At 35.0% G+C, this 20752-nt stretch overlaps 1 long non-coding RNA gene across 2 annotated transcripts in view; it reads left to right on the top strand.

Moving 5' to 3' along the window:
- Nucleotides 1–583: 583 nt before the first annotated feature.
- The window catches only part of LOC103885351, a 50924-nt gene continuing 30755 nt past the window's right edge, over nt 584–20752 (top strand). The window contains exons 1-3 of one of the 2 annotated variants that reach the window (XR_001904096.3): nt 584–1839; nt 5240–5465; nt 14085–14192. This is a non-coding gene — a long non-coding RNA (uncharacterized LOC103885351). Of the gene's footprint in view, nt 1840–5239; nt 5466–14084; nt 14193–20752 lie in introns of those variants that run through there. The other variant, XR_002522702.2, reaches the window with a different exon arrangement.

A 20752-nucleotide genomic window follows, 5' to 3' on the forward strand; every position in this document is an offset into this window, starting at 1 on the left:
AGCGCCATATTATTTGTATCAAGGCATTATTAGTGAATAACCTTTGGTTCTAATATTGTAGCAGTTTACACTTTTTCTGCACTCAGTCCATCTCTGTTCACTCATGATTTCCTTAAGTGGACATTTTCAATATTGGAAGGTCTACCACTCATTTCAAATTATTATTTTTAGTGTGTTCAGGAAATCAATATCAAGTGATAATTATTGCCAAATATTGATCTCATAAGTATTTAAATTATTTGATGACTGCTCAGGTAGCGAATAGGATATTTTATTGTTGTTAAAAGTGAGACACATAGGAAGGAAGAATATGTTTGGGCAATGGATCACGAGGTCAAGAGATTAAGACCATCCTGGCAAACATGGTGAAACCATGTCTCTATTAAAATACAAAAATTAGCTGGGTGTGATGGCGCACTCCTGTAGTCCCAGCTACTCGGTAGGCTGAGGCAGGAGAATCGCTTGAACCCAGGAGGTGGAGGTTGCAGTGAGGTGAGATTGCGTCACTGCACTCCAGCCTGGCGACAAAGCGAGACTCTGCCTCAAAAAAAAAAAAAAAAAAAAAAAAAGTTTCAGCAGTTGTGCTTAATGCCAAGCTATTCTTTCAGGAATTTCTTTTGACATGTTGTTGATAAATCAGTGGTTCTGTTCCTATATGAGCAATAGCAAACACATCTAATCACTATGTGCTAGTCACTATATGTATACATATATATACACACACACTAGTTACTATATGTATACGTATATATACACAGAAACATATATACACATACAATATATTAACTCAGTTTAGCAAACAATTTATTAGGTGGGTACTATTGTTATCTTCATTTTACAATGGAGGAAAGTGAGGCATAGAGCAATTAAATAACTTAATAATTTAGTGGTAACACATAAACACAGAATCATGGTATAAATTCTCTTAAAGGACAACTGAGTTTAAGATGGCAACCATTTTAAAATCAAAATACTGGAAAACAAATTGTATTTCTGTATTTAGAAAATGTTTGAATATCTAATGCTTCCTATTTCACAATTTAACTCATTTATTCTTGTCTACTCCTGAAGCTATTACAAAGTGAATTTCTAGCTTTTAAATTTTATTCCTAAATAACCTAGCTGTTGTGGTTTTAGCAAGTACAAAGATTTTTTTTAAGTAAAATGTATTGAGTACATTTAAGGTATACAACATAATGTGATGAGATACATGTATATATAGCAAAATGATAATTATCCTGGAACAAATGAACATATCCATCATCTCACATAATTACCCATCTCCATCCCCCATGGCAAGAGCAGCTATAATCTACTCATTTGCCAAATCTCCTGAATACAAGACATTTTTATTAACTATAGTCCTCATGTTGTATGAAGAAGGATGAACGAGTCGAAAGATCTAATGTACAAAGACATTTGAAGAAATCCTATGTTCTAATGAATTCAATTAATTAAATTTATACAATATATTAGACATGATATTTTCATGAATCAAAACAAACAGCATGGTCTCTGCCTTCAATGAGCTAATATTCTAGTGGGGAGAAAGTTCTAAGAAGTAGGAACCTTGGGAGACAAGTGTACATTGTGAAGTCAGATCATAGAAGTAATTGCTCACAATAATGAATTCAAATCAGCAAATAAGCAATGAAAGGGGTACAATCTCATGTAACATACATTGTGAATTTTTAACTAAAGAAAGTAAACAAACCTTTCTGCGCTCCACAGTGTGGTGCCTTATGCACTACCAGCATCATAAAAGGCACTAAGAAGAGAGTCAAGGTAACCACTGAGAATTTTCAGAAAGACCAATGAAGAAGGAAGCAGAAAGACTAGGTATGAAGGCAGCATGAGAAGTCCATTTACTGCGGCATGATTTCAGAGGAGGTTCAGTAGAGGCTATTTTACAGGGTTCTTCATTATATTGGGTGAAGAGCTAGAGGTTAGACAAAGGGGATACTCCCCTGCCTGAATGGAGCTGACCCTGGCAGTAAAGTCTGAGGTTGGAGAGCATGGTTCAGGACTCCAGCAAAGGCTGCCTAGGGCACCAGTCAAGCTCTCCTTCTCTGTATCCGTCTTTTATCTTCGGACTACAGGAAAGTAGATAGAATAAATTAAGGTTTGTGGTAGAAGGCAAACATGTATCAAAAAGCACTAAAGGGGCCAGGGAGTATGCAAGTGCACTAAATCAATTAGAAGTTCCATTCATAGAACCACACAGAGATAAAAAAGACATGATATGGCAGCTATGCCAAACACATAAGTAATAAGAATAATAGAAAAGAATATTATAGAAACAGAAAAAAAGGAATAATCAATTTAGAAGACACTTAATGCGAGGAACAAAAGAAAAAAATCTCTATAGTATTTCTGTGTAATTTATCCTGTGGAATATTTTAATAAGAACATGAATTCAACAGGCCAATAAATGAAAAACAAGATAATAAAACAATAGACTGATGTGGTTGGAAACTAAAACTGAAAATAGTTTCATTGTAAGACTAAGGGGAAGAAAAGGAAATCATATATGAAAATTATGAATACTATTGAAAATCAAGTTACTATCATAGTGAAGGGCTTGAGTTAATCACCTTATAAGCAGAGAAAAAAATCAGAGATTTTTAGTAATCGTGGGAAGATGATAGATATGGAAACAGTCAAAGATGACCCTGAGTAAAGATAATTGGTGACCCTTAAGAAAAAAAATATTCATTATAATGAAATGGCAGACAATTTTTCTGGAATAAACGAAGGACTTAATATCCATTTCAAAGGAGTACATTCAGTTACAAGAATGGTACTACAATGAACACTGAGACATAGCCTGATTAAGTTTCTGAATTGCAAAGGTGTAAAAAACATTCCTTAGCTATGCAAGCAGACAAAAGCAAGTCACTTTTGTAGGTGAAAATTTCAAACTGACCTCTACAATAACATTCAATTTCAGAAAACAGTAAAGCAATTTGTGTAAAGTGGCTGAGGAAAAGGTAAACCTAGAATATGATGTTCAGCCAAGTGTTTGTTCAACTACGTTATAACCACAAACAGACATTCTCATACATAAACTCAGCTGATCGATGTCCTCTTCTTAGTTGTTTTGCTAATGGGCTCCAATCTCTCACGGAGGTGACTTCTTGTATGTGGGAAGATGCTGCTGTCATTCTCAAATACACAGCAACAGTGGATATAGGATTAGAAACAAGGAATGTTCACAAAATTATAGCACAATCGTTTTAAAGTGTGGTCCTCTGGCCAGAAGAATTAGTATCACTTGGAAACTTGTTACAAAAGTAAAATCTTAGACACCACCATCAATCGGTGCTGAATCAGAAACTCTGGGGACGGGGTCCAGATATCTTTGTTTTAGCATGTGTTGCAGGTAATTCTCATGTACACTAAAGTTTGAGAACATTAGTGCTAGTGTATTCCTTTTACAGGTAGATGTTAACACTCAATGATCAACCTCCAAGAAGAGTCTAGACTGTCCAGGATTAGGATTTCAACAGCAGTCCTGAGTCTAGAGGGCCAAATATAACACACACAAATTCTGGGGCCAAGGCTATGTGCTGAGCTGTGTGCTGAGTTATTCCTGCAAGTATTGATTGACTTCCCACTCCTGCCTGTGAATGATTACATGAATTGAATGGAATTGGCCATCTAAAAAACAGCTTGCCATGACCAATTAAGTCTAATGTCTTTATGAAAAACAACTGAGGAAACAGATGGCATATAAATTTGGAAATAGGTAACATGAGGGTGTAGAAAGAATGACAGAAAATGGCAAACAAGCACAGAATCACCTGGGGATTATTATGGCTGTTGGGGCGATTGAAATCAGCCTTGAAATGAGCCAACATTCTGAAAGGAGCCCTTGTTACAGGTGTGATGTAGGCCAGCTGGTCTTTAAAGTCAGGGGTGCTTTCATCTTGGAAATACAAAAGTCAAATGTATGCATGGAAAGAAAATATTAGGACTTTATATCCTTTAAAAATGCATTATTTGAGTGCTTGATTTATAAACTACAAATTAGTACATTATAGAATAGATAAATAAATATGCATTGAAGAAATTCTTAGAGGCTACAAATGTATGAATTGAAGACATTTCTTGGTGATGAAATCTAGTCAGCAGTGAAGTGAATAAAAATATGAGACTATTAAAACCATTTAAATGAAAAGTCAAGGCCAAGTAATTGGGAGCATTATGGTTGCAGAACAGAAAGTGTTATTTACCTTGAGAAAGAAAATATTTATCATACAACCCACATGGATTGGAATGTGGGAAGAATAATGATTGCTGTATTGCACAACTCCAGGGGGAGTCATTCCTATAACATAAAATGTGAGTTGTACATCCTGGAGTTACACTACGCAAGAACTTGAGGCAAAGGGATGTGAGAAGAAGTATGGGAGAAATAAGTCCCTTATCATATTTCATATCAAGTAGTCAACAAGTATTGTTTAAAAGTGAAACATACAATTGAAAGGAAATGATATAAAATGATTTTTGTGTTCTTTCACAAACTTAGTATTTATATACTGATATATCGTGTACATGAATAATTGAAGTTTATTTAAACTCTTTGTTTTCATTCAGCTTCTATTAAATTCAAGTACAAAGAAATTATATTTCAGTTAAGAGTAGCATGAATTGTGAAATCTCACTTTTAGATACTTAGATATCTGTGAGTAACTTCTTGTGGTCTTTCTTATTTTGCTTGAATTTTTAATAATATTTACAGAAAATCATTATTTTTTAATAAAAATTCCCCAAACAATGTCCTTTTTAGCACTGTGACCCCTCCTTCTCATGGCCTCTTGTACTCACCTTTATACAGAAGGCAATTTAGATTTATTTTGCCAGTCAGTAACTATTATAAAGCTATGAAGTTAATCTTGCACTCAGCTATAAACACTAAGTCTTATTTCCAACACTTTTTCTCCATCTTAAGTTTACAGAACTTTATATAATGAAAGCAAAATGAGCATTTAAAACAATGTTGCATCCCTCTAATATTGAAAAAAAAACAATTTTATGCTCTCAAAATTAAAATTTTTCTGTCAAACCAAGGAAACAATACACACACAGGCATGCACACACACATACATATACACTTTTGATCTAGTGTTTTTGAAAAGAAAATTATAATTGAACTGTATGAATAAATGGGGCTTGAATATTTATCAGGGAAAAATGTGAAACAGTAATATACCTTGTTTTAATTCTCACTTTTTAGTATGTGCCGCACCCCCTTGAGGAAAAGACTCTATCTCTCTGTTAACATGAAATGTAAACAAGCTTGATTAGAGGCCCATGCACTGGCTTGATGATGAAAGTACCATATTGGAATGGCTTTCTAGAATATCAAAAAGTAACCTCACAGCATCAGAACAGAATATTGGAATCTTTGGCCATGCAGCCTATCCCATCACTTACCCATCACTTACATTGGAATTTTGTAGGTAAGTATATTATTCCAATTCAGAAATAAATAAATACTTACTCTAGAAATCTTGGCGGTGGGGGGAGGTTGGTGGGGGAAGCGGCCCAGTGATGGAAGAGAAAAAATCAATCAATACACTTATTTTATTATTTGCACTTATTTTATTATTTGCATTAAGGGAATTATGTGTCATTTGTAAGGGTGACCCAAAAGTGAAGCCTCAGGGGATTTACATGCAGTCAACACTCATATGCAAACAAACCTTTTGCTCACTTAATCTGTTTTAATCTTTCAACAACTATTTATATCATATCGCTTTTTTCAAGATGAGTAAACTGAAGCCCGAACTTCAGAGAGACACCATAACTTGTTTAGGAACCCAGGATAAATAGGAGTAGAGGTGGGATTCAAAAATTGGCATGGCATTTTTTAAAGCCTAACCTTAAACTTCTATCCAGCAGTCCCCAACACCAGCTGCACACCGCAATCTCAGGAGAAACTTTTAACAAATCTTGACACCTATACCAAACTCACAGAGATTCTGATCTGATTGGTCTGGAATGTGGCTCAGATATTGGTAATTTTTAGAAAGCCTTCCAGGATATCTACTATATGGATGGTTGAGAAGCAGGTCCAATGCCAAGCTATCTCACTATTTGATGAAAAGTCTCATAGCTCACCATAGACCCCATTCCTTTACCTTGGATCCAGATGATAAATAGTTTGCCCTTGGTTAGTTTGTGTGTTACAATGAAGACACTGGATATTTCCATTCCTCATGTCAAACATATTTATTACCCTAATAAATTTTAGTACAAGACACGGTATAATAAGCAAACTTATTCAATTCTAGCTAATGTAAATTCTGACAGTATGTGTTTTAAAGATGGGTCCAGCATCAAAGTAAATCTTTGACTTCTGCCTTATTCCAGGTATTTTCAAGGTTGAGAGAGGGGGTGCCAAAACAATGGTTGTTAGCTTTGCATTTTATTGAGATTTTTATCAAGTTCTAGGTGTAAGCATTTATTCACGTCCATAAAGACCAGATTAATTCAGCTGGAAATTTTGTCACTCAAATAATAATCAGAGGGAATAAAATAAAGAACATCATTTGCTGGAAACTGAAACTGTTTTGTAGGTTAATTTTTGCCAGAGAAGCCAAACCTGTGGGTAATCAGCTATACCCTCACCAATAGGTGTCACTGCAGTCAACAATTACCAGGTGAGGTCCTCTTGTTGAGGCGGTGAAATCAGATCAAGGTGCTAAAAGTTAGTAACTAAAATATTTTTCTTTCTTTCTGTGTCTCTCCCCCCCACCCACATATATATGCAGATTCTTTTGTCACTTTTTTTCCCACTTCCCTCTTTTTCCCCTTGAGTTATTTCTAAAGAGGATAGCCTTAGTATAAAAGAACAGTGGTGCACAAAGGGAATTGGAGGTACAAATAACTTATACACGCACCGCTGGACCTGTACTCTTGGTTTTCATTTGCCACCCTGATGATCATTGGTGCTGTTCAAATTTTTTTCATTCTCCAATACTTGTATTTTGTTTTTTATCTTAACAGACAAAATTGTATGTACTTACTCTGTACCACATGATTTTTTGAAATATATAGACATTGTGGAATGACTAACTGACCAATTAACATGTGTATTCTCTCACACAGTTATTGTAATGAGAACACTTTACAACCACTCTTAGTAATTTTTTCTTTTCTTTTTTTTTTTTTTGTTATACTTTAAGTTCTGGGATACATGTGCAGAACGTGCAGGTTTGTTACATAGGTATAAAAGTGACATGGTGGTTTGCTACACCCATCAACCTGTCATTTACATTAGGTATTTCTCCTAATGCTATCCCTCCCCTAGCCCCCAACCCCCAACAGGCCCTGGTGTGTAATGTTCCCCTCCATGTCCATGTGTTCTCATTGTTCAACTTCCACTTATGAGTGAGAACATGCGGTGTTTGGTTTTCTGTTCCTGTGTTAGTTTGCTGAGAATGATGGTTTCCAGCTTCATCCTTGTTCCTGCAAAGGACATGAACTCATCCCTTTTTATGGCTGCATAGTATTCCATGGTATATATGTGCCACATTTTCTTTATCCAGTCTATCACTGATGGGCATTTGGGTTGGTTCCAAGCCTTTGCTATTGTGAATAGTGCTGCAATAAACATACGTGAGCATGTTGTGGAAGACAGTGTAGCAATTCCTCAAGGATCTAAAACCAGAAATACCATTTGGCCCAGCAATCCCATTACTGGGTATATACCCAAAGGATTCTAAATTACTCTTAGTATTTTGAAGAGTACAATATATTGGCTGGGTGCGGTAGCTCATGCTTGTAATACCAGCACTTTGGGAGCCCAAGGCAGGCAGATCACCTGAAGTCAGGAGTTCAAGACCAGCCTGGCCAACATAGCAAAACCCTATCTATACTAAAAAATATAAAAATTAGCCTGGAGTGGTGGCGGACACCTGTAGTCCAGCTACTCAGGAGGCTGAGGCAGGGAAAATTGCTTAAACCTGGGAGGCGGAGGTTGCAGAGAACCGAGATTGTGCCACTGCACTCCAGCCTGGAAGAGAGAACAGGACTCCATCTCAAAACAAAAAGAAGAATACAATATATTATTAAATATAGTCACTATGTTGCATAGTAGATCCCATAAACTTAGTGATGTGAATTCCTTAGATAAATAAATTGTGCTATCTGAAAACTATTAGCACTATAGCATATGTTTCACCATTTATATTGTAATTTCATGTACTATTAGGGCGATAACATATGTTCTACCCTTTACATTTCAATGCCATGTACTTTTGATCTTTCTGTTATGGACTTGGCAATACTACATTGTATAATACTATATTGAGGGACGGACATGAGGAAGATGAGTGGAATTTCTTCATAACATTCACATATATCCCCCATCAATGTTCTGCTTATTGTATGCATTCATATCCCCACTAGAAAATAAGACTTACTTTGAGGAAACATGGTGGGCCTTATCCATCTTTGAATCTACCATTGTGTCTACTAAGGTATTTTGAATTTAACATTTACTGTTTGAGATGCCTTGAACTAATTAAGCAGTTGAGTCTGGTGGCAACCAAACTTAAGTCACTTCAAAACAAAAGGAAACAAGTAAGCACAGCCCACCAGAGCAGAGTAGGTTTTCTTGCATGTGGATCATTCCACGTGCTTGTGAATTAGGTTTTTTCTGGAAATGAGCAAAATAGCAACAAATCCAATTTGGTCAACTCTGAAAAAGGAAGCATATCTCAAGTGAGGATGATATAAATTGTTTCAGAAAATGTAGAACACAATATTCACATTGCATTTCTTACAGAGAAGGTGCTCACAAAGCAGAAAGCATAATTTTAAAACTTCCAGAGAGTCAAATTCCGGCATGCAAGATTTGGATAGAGAAAATCTGAAAGAACAAGAAGGAGAAGCAAGAAGAAGTGCCAGCTTGACATGGATATAGACTATTAAATAAGGTTGTGGCTGTGTTGAGACTTGAGAAGCAGTTAGACTTCCTTTGCTAGTTCGGGGAGTCTCAAATGGGAGAAAGGACTGAACCAACGACAGAGTCAAGAGAGAAGGAGAGCGGTTGGGGGACGGGGAGGGAGAGAGAGAGACAGAGAGAGAGAACAAGGAATAAAACTCAAGGAGAATAAAAACAAGAAAAGGGAATGAAGATGGGATTGGTACAACAGCACAAAGCCAAGGCTAGTTTCCTATTATCTGAGCTAGTGGGTGCCTGGCAACTGGAAAGAACAGGAAATATCCCACAGGCTGACGAGGAGGAGGAGGTGCTGCAGCGAGCAGCACACATGGCCCACAGAAATGTCAGCCCAGAAGGAGAGGCAATTGTCCCGCTTCCAAACACTGCCAAGGCTTATTCCTTAAGGTTAAGCTTGGAAAAATCACGAAGGTCTGTGGATATGAGTCATATCTAGAACACTGTAATGATTTCTTCATCTCTCAACACGGGAACTAGTTGTTTCTGGAACTAATTGTTTCTTGGAATTCAAACGTTTCGGTTTCATAACAAATACAATTTGTGGAAATATTTCTCAACGCTTCCAGATCTTATTGGAAAATAAGATTTTCCAATTAGAAAACAAATATATCTTTGGTCTGATTCCTTCTTTAGAGGGGTAACATATATACTATTTTCAGTAAAACCAACAATATAAATCATCTTATTGAAATTTTTTGAAATGCTAAAAAAAAATTATGCATCAAAAATAAAAATAATTTCATCCAGGCGCGGTGGCTCACGCCTGTCATCACAACACTGGGAGGCCGAGGTAAGTGGATCACTTGAGGCCAGGAGACTGAGACCAGGAGTCTGAGACCAGACTGGACAACATGGTCTCTATTAAAAACACAAAAATTAGCTGGGTGTAGTGGCAGGCACCTGTAATCCCAGCTACTCTGGAGGTTGAGGCAGGAGAATTGCTTGAACCCCAGAGGTGGAGGTTGCAGTGAGCCGAGACAGTGCTGTTGCAGTGAGCCAAGATAGTGCCACTGCACTCCAGCCTGGGCGACAGAGAGACTCCATCTCAAAAAGAAAAAATAAATAAAAATTAAAAATAAAAACAGTTTATGCATACACTAAAAAGTAGCAAGACAACATCCAGAAATATTTTTTCTTTTTGTTAAGCATAAAAGAAAGGTTCTTTGTATCAACATATTTGTTAATTTTGTTAATTTGCTGACTGGTACAAATGAGAATGCCCAGGCTGCTCTAAAGGAGATTGAATTAAGAGATGTTTTTTCCATCTCAACAGATATATTCAACTTTTAGTTTGCAGAAACTTTCTAAGAAAAAGAAACAAATATTCATTTGCTTCTGATAGCCTGCTTTGAAAGAAAGCACACAGCAAATTATTCTGAAAGAAGTGCCACTCTGAAAAATACTGGCAGTCATATCATTAAAGAAACATCACTAGACTAATTCAGTCTCCAATTATATTTTACATTAAATGAAGATAACTCCTTATTCATTTGTTGTAAAGTCAGCCATTTTAATACCCTCAGGTCTTTGGGGGCATAGTGGTATTTTCTTAACAAACAAGATAAATATTTGCAACTTCGGTAATATACTGAAGACTACGTTACAGTGCCGTAGAATCACCAATGTCTACATGTGTACCTATACACATATACATCCAGACAGTTCGCTTAAACCGTGAGAATTCTAAACTCACAGATGAACTTCAGGTTATCTATTATTGTGGTCTGATTATTTTTTAGCCATCATACTACTTTTAGAAGAGCATTGGAAAATTCATGCAAAATTGCTGCTTGAGTGCAATAGTGAAGGTCTAAATACTGTGGGTAAAGAAAGTGAAAAAGTAAAAAGCAGTTATTAATTTATAATACATTTGTGCAAAATTGGGAGCAATAACATTACATTTCAATTGAATGAGCTATCAGGCTATTGAACCGTACAAATCTCCTCAATATATTTGGATCCTATGAAGTTCCTTTTATGCAAGAAATGTCAAACCCATTTAAGGAATGATCAATGAAATGTGTGACAGCAACTCCGTAATAAAACAATGGGTATCAATCACGGGATGAACACAAACACTGAGGCAAGTTGGCACATAATCCTGCCCTTTTATTGTATTTCCCTCTTCTGTGCCTAGTAGTGTAGATGAACACACATAACCACTACTTCAATTTTTACTTTAGAGAATGATCCATAAATGATACAGATATTAAAAATGGGAGGAGAACAAACAAAACAATGCATTTGGAGGTCTAGGCCTGGATATGAGCCCTGCTTTACCCCTTCTTGCAATGTGTGAAACTGGGCAAGTCACATTCTCTCTAAAATAGAGATAACAATATTTGACTCTCAGTTGTTACAAGAAAAAAAAATACATATGTGTGCTTGTAATCGAGTATGTTTGTCATGAAAGGTCCATGCAGCTGTTGCATAATGTTAACTGGAGAATACACTACTTTGTGTATTTTTTAAGTCATTTATTAGTAAATAAATGTAAAGTATCTAACATGAAAGTTAGATTATTTTAGTGTGTTCTCGTTTTGTTGATCTTAAAATTATTCATCTCTTCGTCGCCTTCTTGTATTAAATAAGTTGTGCAGCTGATGTTTGATGAGACGTATATAAGAACATAAGCTATGGGTGAGTTGCCTGTGCTCTAACTCTGGCTTCCTCTGATTTCAAGCTGCTTGACTCTGAATAGGTTACTTACCTTGTCGAAGTCTCAATTTTTCACATATAAAGAACGGATAATAACTCATACAGTCATTGTGAGAATTAAACGTGTTAGGAGCACGTATAAACATGCCTCACACATGTATTCAGTAGATGTTATTATTATCATTCTTAATGATTCCTGGAGAGTCCCACAGCCAAACTCACAAAGCTCATGCAAACACTAACGATAGCCAGGCTAGCTGTAGGAGGGTCAAGAAGCAATAAGGCATTTTATGCCATAGTGGATGGCAGGGAAAATTCCTCTGACTTCTATGTTATCAAAATTCTACTTACAGTTGCTTTTATGGAGGAAATCCTCATAAAAGTATATATCCCAGATGTATTAATGAGGGCATTATTTGGTCTCATTAAGAGTTGAGTAGAAGTACAATAACTTGAGACTAATTTAGAAATGTTGATTTTGAAAAGTTTCAGTTGGAGCCCAAACCGCTCTCTCCATATAATTTAAGTTACACAAATGATTCTAATACAGTCAGCCTTGAAAGCCAATACATTATTGTGTCCCTAGAATATGTTGGTTGGGTAGATGGTAAAAGATACAAATACAATTAAAACTGTCCATTTCTTCAGAGAATCTATTAGAGAAAGGCAAAACAAATAAATTATACTGCTATTATTGAGACCTGTGAATAAAAGATTTTTGAAAATTCAGAGAAAAATACAAGTAATTTTTTCTAGAATTTCAGAAAACATCAAATGCATTCTGAATGCTATGGCTAAAGAACAATTTTTCAAACAGATTCTGGGGAAGAGAGAGTGTGCCAAACATATGAACTGCATCTGTAAAGTGTGGAGGCAGGTGATCTGATGACCTATTAAAGCAATCTCAAGTAATAAAGTATACTGAAAAAGAAGTATGTGTATGTATGTGTAACAGACATTTGTAGTTTATAAACAGATATGGGACACAGTCATAGAGAAACCTGACTACTGTAAAGAATAGATAATTAATTCAGTTAAGGAAAGAATAGAGCTGGAGGCCTAAGGGAAGCTGTTCAAAAGCTTAGAGAATACCCGATTAAGTGCTGACCTAAGATGGCAGCAGTGGAAATGATGGAGAGCAGATTTTAGAGATATCTCAAAGCTGGAAATGGCACGACCTTATGACAATGAGACTGTGATGTTAAAGTAGAAGTTCAATATTTTTATTAAGGAAGAGGATAAATGATATATAAAATACTGAGAGAACATGAGAGAATCACCAATTTTATAAATAAGTGTGCGTTTACTATCTTAATCATGAGGAACTTGTTACTAGAATTAGGGCACCTCTTCTCTTTAGCTTTCTCCTGAGGTCCAGAGTAACTTGGGGAAGGCAGAAATAGGTTGGCCTAAAAATATATATAGAAACTTACACAATACTGCCCCATATTGGGATGGCAAAGTATAATCCACACTGGCCACAGAGTAGTAATCTTTTAGAAATAAAAGTATGAGACCAAATGCTATGGAAACTTCATATAACTCCTGCAAATTTTACCCATGGCTGACTCATAAGGCCATGATGATTAACACTGACCTTTTGAAGATACAGCCCAGTGAGGAAGAGAGAGGAAAAAATAAATAATTTAACATGCACAATGTTGGGAAACTTTAAAAGCTTATGTATGTTATTGTTCAGTATCTACCTAAATTAGAGTTACATATTCATTTATTACTTGGATTTAAAAAGGTCTCATTCAGGTCCAACCCACCGTATTTATATTTTATATCAGAATAGCTGAGTCTCTCTCAGAAGTTTGCACAACAAAATAAACAAGAAAAAAATGAGGAAAAATAAAGCCATTCAAGTCAATTTGTTGGTTTAACAAAAGGGAAAATAAGGAAAGGCATCATAAAGCTGTTAAATCATAATATTTATTTTACATAGAGATAGAAAAGCTCACTTTAGACTTAGTGTTCCTGCCTTTCTATCTACTTCAAGGTAATTCTATTTGAATATTAGTGTTTCTTATGACAGAAATGAGAATTCCAAGTCTTCACCTCTTCAACTTTAATTCATTAATAATTCCTAAGTAAACCTGGAAATATTTGGAGGTTTGAATTTTGGTCTATTAAACTGTCTGGGAAGGTGACATTTAAAAATATGAATAGATGACTTAAATAGAACGCTGAAAAAAGCAATAGGTAATGCTGATTTAAAAAAATGCACTGCAAGAGACCAATCCAAAATGAAAAAGGAAAGAAGTAGAGACAAAAATGTCGAATAGGAGTGGGTGGTGCTTTCCCTAGATGCTTTGGGGTTCGAAGATGAGTCATTTCTTGATACACTGAATATGAGGAGCTGTTAACACATTAGAAACACTTCAGAATTTTTAAAGTGCTAGCTAAATATTATACTAATAAATACTTCTCCTACATTCTTTAATTCTAGGATTAAGATACAAGGGCATCTGAGGATCGACTATTTGAATAAGAAAAGATGAAGCATCCTGATTTGTATTAATTGAAGATTCCACAGGCAATTAAATGTTATATTATATCCTGTCCTGACTTATGTCAGCAACTGCTAGAAATTATGTAGTGTTAAGCTATGGGTTACAGAAGATCTATATAATTTACAGCAAGTAGTTTACCTTAAGGAATAGTAATACAATTTACTACAATTCTTTGTCATATGGGCACAGATAAGCTATTGTTCTTACCTCACAGAAGGCTGAGGCCTATAGAAAACTATCATGGTGGGAAGATCTCTTGGATCCAGAGGTTAGAGACCTAGAGTTGAGCCTATAGAAAAGCTTCAGAGAGCTGCTTAGGGTGCCAGGTTTTAAGTGCCTATGCAATGGGGGGAAGAAAAAAGGAAGACTTTGAGAGTGAAGAGAAAAGGGATCGTGTAAATCAACTCTCCTTTTACATAAGTAGGCTTGGATTGGCCCAGGGCTAAATGGACTTTATTGTGTTCACCTCTCAATTTGGAGTTTAGATGGCTGAAGTTATTATTCATTGACATTAACTCAATAAGAGCATACAGTATAAATTTAAAACTGTACTGAATATTCAATCACATAGAGATAATTTGTCACAGGGAAGAAAGATTGACTGGTGAAGCATAAACTCTCTATTTTTTCTTCTTCCTGTTCTAACAAAGCTCTATTTAGCTATTTTTAATAATGTACAACGCACTGTCAAACAATGAGCTTCTCCAAATTTTAAAGTTTTAGTTTATAGACCATGTATTGTCTTTGGACACTAGAAAATGTCGGGAACTGAAAATCCACCAGAATAATAAGGTTTAGGAGCCTTGTCAGATGAACAAAAAATATACAGTCAATTATATTCCTGTAACAATGATGATCAATTATATAAATAAAAGAGGTTCAATTTATAATGAAAAAGACATATAGTTTAATAATTTGTGCATGTATAGTATTATGGTTTAACATTAAAAAGATGTTTTGTGAGTCACCTAAAGAATGCTAAAAAATTGTTAAGCAATATAACATAAACCTGACTAAATGGACACACCTCACATATTTCTGTTCAATAGAAGACTAAATATTTTTTAAAGAATTATTCATTATTTTAATTTAATAATTTAATGCATTTCAAAGTCAAATTTAAATAAAATTCTGAAATATTGGTAATGCATAGGAATTTCTTTCAGATTTTCATCTGTGAAGAGGGTGGAGAGAAAAAAAGAAGAAGGAATTTCTAAGTTTGCTTACCAATTAGAAATTGTGGATAAGAATGCTAAAGTAAATTTTTGTGCTGCTAGCCAGTGTTGACTACAAAAATATTTTAGTTCCTAGCGTTACACTGAAATTTTTCATATCATGACACACATAAAAAATGTGTGTAGCAATCTAACGGTAGTTAACGAGGCTCTTTATATATATATAAAAAAACTCTACCAGCTCTCCCAAGGGTTGAGGGGATCCATATCTTGGCATACCTGCAACCCAATTCCCATACACCAGGGTGTCCTATCACATACCCATTGTGAAACTCTGGCTAATGGACTGGACCATCTGTACTTTCACATGAAAATGACAGAATCTGTGAAAAACAAGTATATCATAAATAATTAACAAAGGCACCATTGCAGTCATAGCTTATATTCCTCCTGGATCATTCCATGAGTTGATAATCTGGGGAAAAAATCTGATAAAATGGAATCAAGGGAGGGGGAAAATCAAATGCATTATGAATTCTCTGTGCCTTTCTCATGACACTTTTTGCGTGTATTTAAAATTTATTTAAGTTATTTATATACTTGTCTTATCACCCATTAACAAAAATCTTCAGTACCAGATTACTCTGAGATAAGCTGTATCCATCACATATATTATGTGTTTAATAAATAATTATAAAGATGAAAGGGAGGCTGGTGAAAGAGAGGAAAAGATATAGAAAAGGTGAAAAAAATAGTAAAAAGTAAGAGAAAGTGGAAAAAGAGAAGAAAGGAGGAAGAAGGGAAATGCATTTAGTACTTTTGCATGTTTGTTTTGAATCAATTACAAATTTTGTTAAGCGTCACCAATAGAAACCATGAGTCCTACTATTAAGGTATCTCCTCTCATTTAGCAGAATGCTAGTCGCATAATAGACATACAATATTGTTAGATAAAATGAAAAGTAGAGACAAGGGAATATGGAAAGAGAGTGATTTTTGACTCATTTAATGTAAGAGTTGTCTACTTTGTGAAATACATGCCCACTGCCTGTGCTGAAATATAGACTTAGAAATAGAAGTTTACAGCATTTTGCAAACTGCTGTAAGTTTCTGGTGAAACAGCTAGGTTCAATACTTCTTCAAATCGATGGAAACATTATGGATGAGTCCTTACATTTTCTCAGTGAAGTTGTCACAGGAGTTTTATGTCGATTCTTTGTTACTTAGTTCCTGCAGCTAATCCATATTAGCCAATATCAGTTTGATTTTAAAAATGCTGATAGATATCACACCAAAGGCTTCCACATATAACCAGAAATGAAGACAACAACTTTGTCCTTGACCAATAATGGTAATTTTAATAAGAAAAATAGGAGAACCAGAATATATAACTGTAGATTAACTTTTGTTTTTCTTACTCTTTTCCTGAGACACAGCATTTAAGTAAAGTGGAAAAAAATTTATGAAGGCACTTCCTCTGCATATAGAAGTTATAGATTTTTACTTCTTTACATCTTTTACTACTCGTTGATTTAACATGCATAGGTTTCTGCCATTCTAAATGATGATTATTTCAGATACATTTACTAAACACTAGATCTTCCTTAGTTAATACTTATATATCAACCTATTCTGATAACTTATTATATACATTCAATACAGAATCTCAATATATTGTTAAATAAATACTTTCTTAAATTTAAATTTTTATTTTATTTTAAATTTAAATTTTAAATAAAATACTCCTTTGGACAAAATGAACAATACCCTGATAGTCAGTCTATATAAAATATTGGAAAAAGCTGCCCCAAATAGGAATATTAGAAAAGTTCTACTTTATCATAAATAGATTTATCATACTTTAAAATGCTGTATGGTTTTCATCACTATTTAAATACACTGGTCAGTTTATTGTGAAGAAATCAGTAGCCATTATAAATATTATTTACCATAGTAATAACTCATCATCATCTGCTAGCTCATGTCAAATATTTAATGCTCAGCATGGGTATATGATGCAGTGTTGATGACTGGATGGAAATTACTATTCAAGATTTATAGATAAGGAAGAACTGAATATTAAGTCTAAGAATGTGCAGTGGCAAAAATGTAAAAATATATTTAGTGTGATTTTTATGGTAATGCTTAAATAAGAGGATGTTTACCTTTGTGAGTTTTGTGCTTATTGCTCTCACATTTTGCAGTATATAATTTCTTAATATTATAATTGACTCAAGCAGGATACTTTAAAGGTGAAAATAAACTCATAGCATTAGGAGAAATACCTAATGAAGATGACAGGTTGATGGGTGCAGCAAACCACCATGGCACGTGTATACCTATGTAACAAACCTGAACATTCTGCACGTATATCCCAAAACTTAACATACTATAATAAAAAATAGAAATGTAAAAAAAAAAAAAAACCCACAGTGAAATATCATTACACACCTATCACAACAGTTAGAAAACCAGTGGCATCACCAAATGCTGTTGAGGATGTAAAGAAAAAAAAAGAAAAGAAACTCATATATTTGGCAAACACGTATACACAGATGCAGTGGCACAGTCCCTGGCTTGGAGGAGCTTATCGACATTCTGATACTTGGTATATAATCATAACTGACCTTTCAGTGGTTGACCCTTAACAATATTTTACTCTTTTGTTTTAAATTGTGATTTTAAAACATGATAATGACAGTTGATCTAAAACTGTAGAACTCCAATCGCAGAGCTTGTGTTTATGAACTCAACAAAAATGACTCACTGTTGACTGTCTAACATTATCCCTGGTATAATGCAGTCCTTGAACATGTACATACCTCCCTTCTGTGCTAAATATCTTCATTGTGTATAGAAGCAAAATGCATCCAGTTCATTGAAGCTAGAATAGTTCTACCACATTTAAGCTGAGGGTGTTGGCAGGAACCTACCAATATATTAAGGACATGATACAAAAAGATACATAGATGTCAGCCAAATAAGTGGCAATGTTGAAAAACGCTGTATAGGACCTTTCTAGGAATTGAGGCTATAAATTCTGCATAGGAAGAATACTATATTGAGCATAGGTAGCAACCATCAACATGTCAACGATAAGGACATGATTACGCAGCCTTTGTATATAACAATGCTATTGATCTCTCACCAATGGGGCATGTATTTGGAGCTATTTGGGCTGAGAGGGATGATTGAGCTGAGCTGGTCTGCCTAAACGTCATTACAAACAACAACTGGCAGTTGGGAAACAGATTTTTCTCTCCAAATGAATCTGCCTGACTTCAACTGGCCTATTTCAAAGGATTGATCCTACCTACTAGCCTTGATCTGTATGTGGCTCCCTCTGCTCTCAGATGTAGAAGTTGTGAGATAAAGTATGCTAATGATTTTAGATTCTATACCCTAACTAAGTTATAATTTATATTATAGAAACCGTTTATCATTCAAAGGCAAGGGTTTCAGTCCTATTGGTAGAATAGTGCCATTAAAAAGTGTCCTTAAAACGGGATGTTCAATCAGCCTCCTGCTCCCGTCTCTTGGAGGCTGACTGTACAATTGTGCCCTGGGAATAGTGACCATAATGGTGTCAAGAAGTTTATGTTTTTAATATGCTTATATAAAGACTGCAGGTGGTGGAGTTACTTAGATGTGGTTCTAAATCCCAATATAATAATATGCTATCTTGAACAAATTATTCACTAGGCCTAAGTTTTATTATCCATAAAATAAGAATATTGACAAAATATAAATACAAAGAAAACAAGAATACTAATGTTTATTCACAAGGTTGCTATAAAAATTGAGTGATAATTGACTCAGAGTAAGCACTAGAAAGTTTTAGTTCACATATTTATCCATTCAACAGTATTTGTTGAATGTCTACTCTTTTCCAAGCACTGAGCCAGAGATAGGTTTATTTATGGTGAATAATACAGATATGGTTACTACTATCTCTTGAAGCTTACATCCTACTTCCCTTTACCCAGTTCCTCCATATTTCTTCCCTCCTGTAGTGTTCAGTGTTGATAATCTTTATGAAAGCATGTGAAAACTGTTCAGAAATGTCTCCTTCAAAATTATAAGTCAAGAAATTCAAAGCAATTGATTTGACAAATTATTTCCTCTGGTTAATATGGTTTTGATACTAACCTACTGCCATTTATAACTTAATGCCTAGATTATAGAAATATAAATATATTTCTTTTCTAAATATATTTTTATATTTTTGCAATCTTGGCCAACATAGTCTAAGCCTCATGGCATTTTTGAATTTCCTGAAAGGGTTTTACAGTAATTATGATAAAATAAATGTCAGAAAATAGGAAAAGCAACATGAAATACTGGCTAAAATATGACCTGTGATATGTGTTTTTATTCTTTCTGTCTTGCAAATCTGTTAATGTAATAAGAGGTAATTCTAACCTTGGCAATGTGAGAAACAAAAAGTAACATGACAAAGCATTTGCATGTATTTACTATATGCCAGATACTACATTTTTACATATTCACTCTGTTAACCCTTATGGCAATCACTATGAGGTAAGTATTATTAATTTGACAAGTTACAGATCAGAAAAGTGAGACATAGAGTTTACGTAACTTTCCTCAGTCACAGGCCTCTTTGATCCCAAGAGTCAGGGCCAGGATTCACATATAGGCTCTAGGGCTTTCAGAGGCTATGTTCTTTTTCTAGTGCAGATGCTTTAGGAAAAATAATGCAACAATGCACCCAGCAATTACATTCTATAGTCTACATATATATCCACACATTTTGACACAACCCTACTTCAAAATGAAATTGGATGAGCATTGTAATCCTCCACTTTGTTAGCTCGGGACATTTGGCAAATCTGAGCCCACATTACGTCTGTGCAGACCCTTCCTCAGAAATCTTGACTTTTTAAAAAAATCCGTTTCTTTTTGATATAGTTTCCTGGTTCTAACTGTTGCATTTGATTTCCCAGGATGTTAATTTCCTATTGCTGCTATAACAAATTACCACAAAATTTGTGGCTTAAAACAACACACATTTATTATCTTATATTTCTGAAAGTTATAAGTCCAACATGGGTCTCACCAGGCTAAAAATCAAAGAGTCAGCAGGAATGCAGCATTTCTGGGGGTGGGGGGCAGGGGCTGGATCTAGGAGAAAATGCACTTCTTTATCTTTTCCACCTTCTAGAGACCTCTTGCATTTGTCGATTCATGGATTTATCCTCCATCTTCAAAGGCAGCAATGCAGCATATCCTATTTCTCTCTCTGACTTTGGTCCTCCTGTGGTGCTCTTATAAGAATTCAAGTGATACATTGGCCCAAACAGAAAATCCAGGATAATTTCCCCATCTCAAGACCCTTTACTTATCACATCTGCTAAGTCCTTTGGCTATAGGAGGCAACATATTCACAGGTTCCAGGATAAGAAAGTTGG

Source organism: Papio anubis, chromosome 5 (assembly GCF_008728515.1).
Source record: "Papio anubis isolate 15944 chromosome 5, Panubis1.0, whole genome shotgun sequence".
NCBI lineage: Eukaryota > Metazoa > Chordata > Mammalia > Primates > Cercopithecidae > Papio > Papio anubis.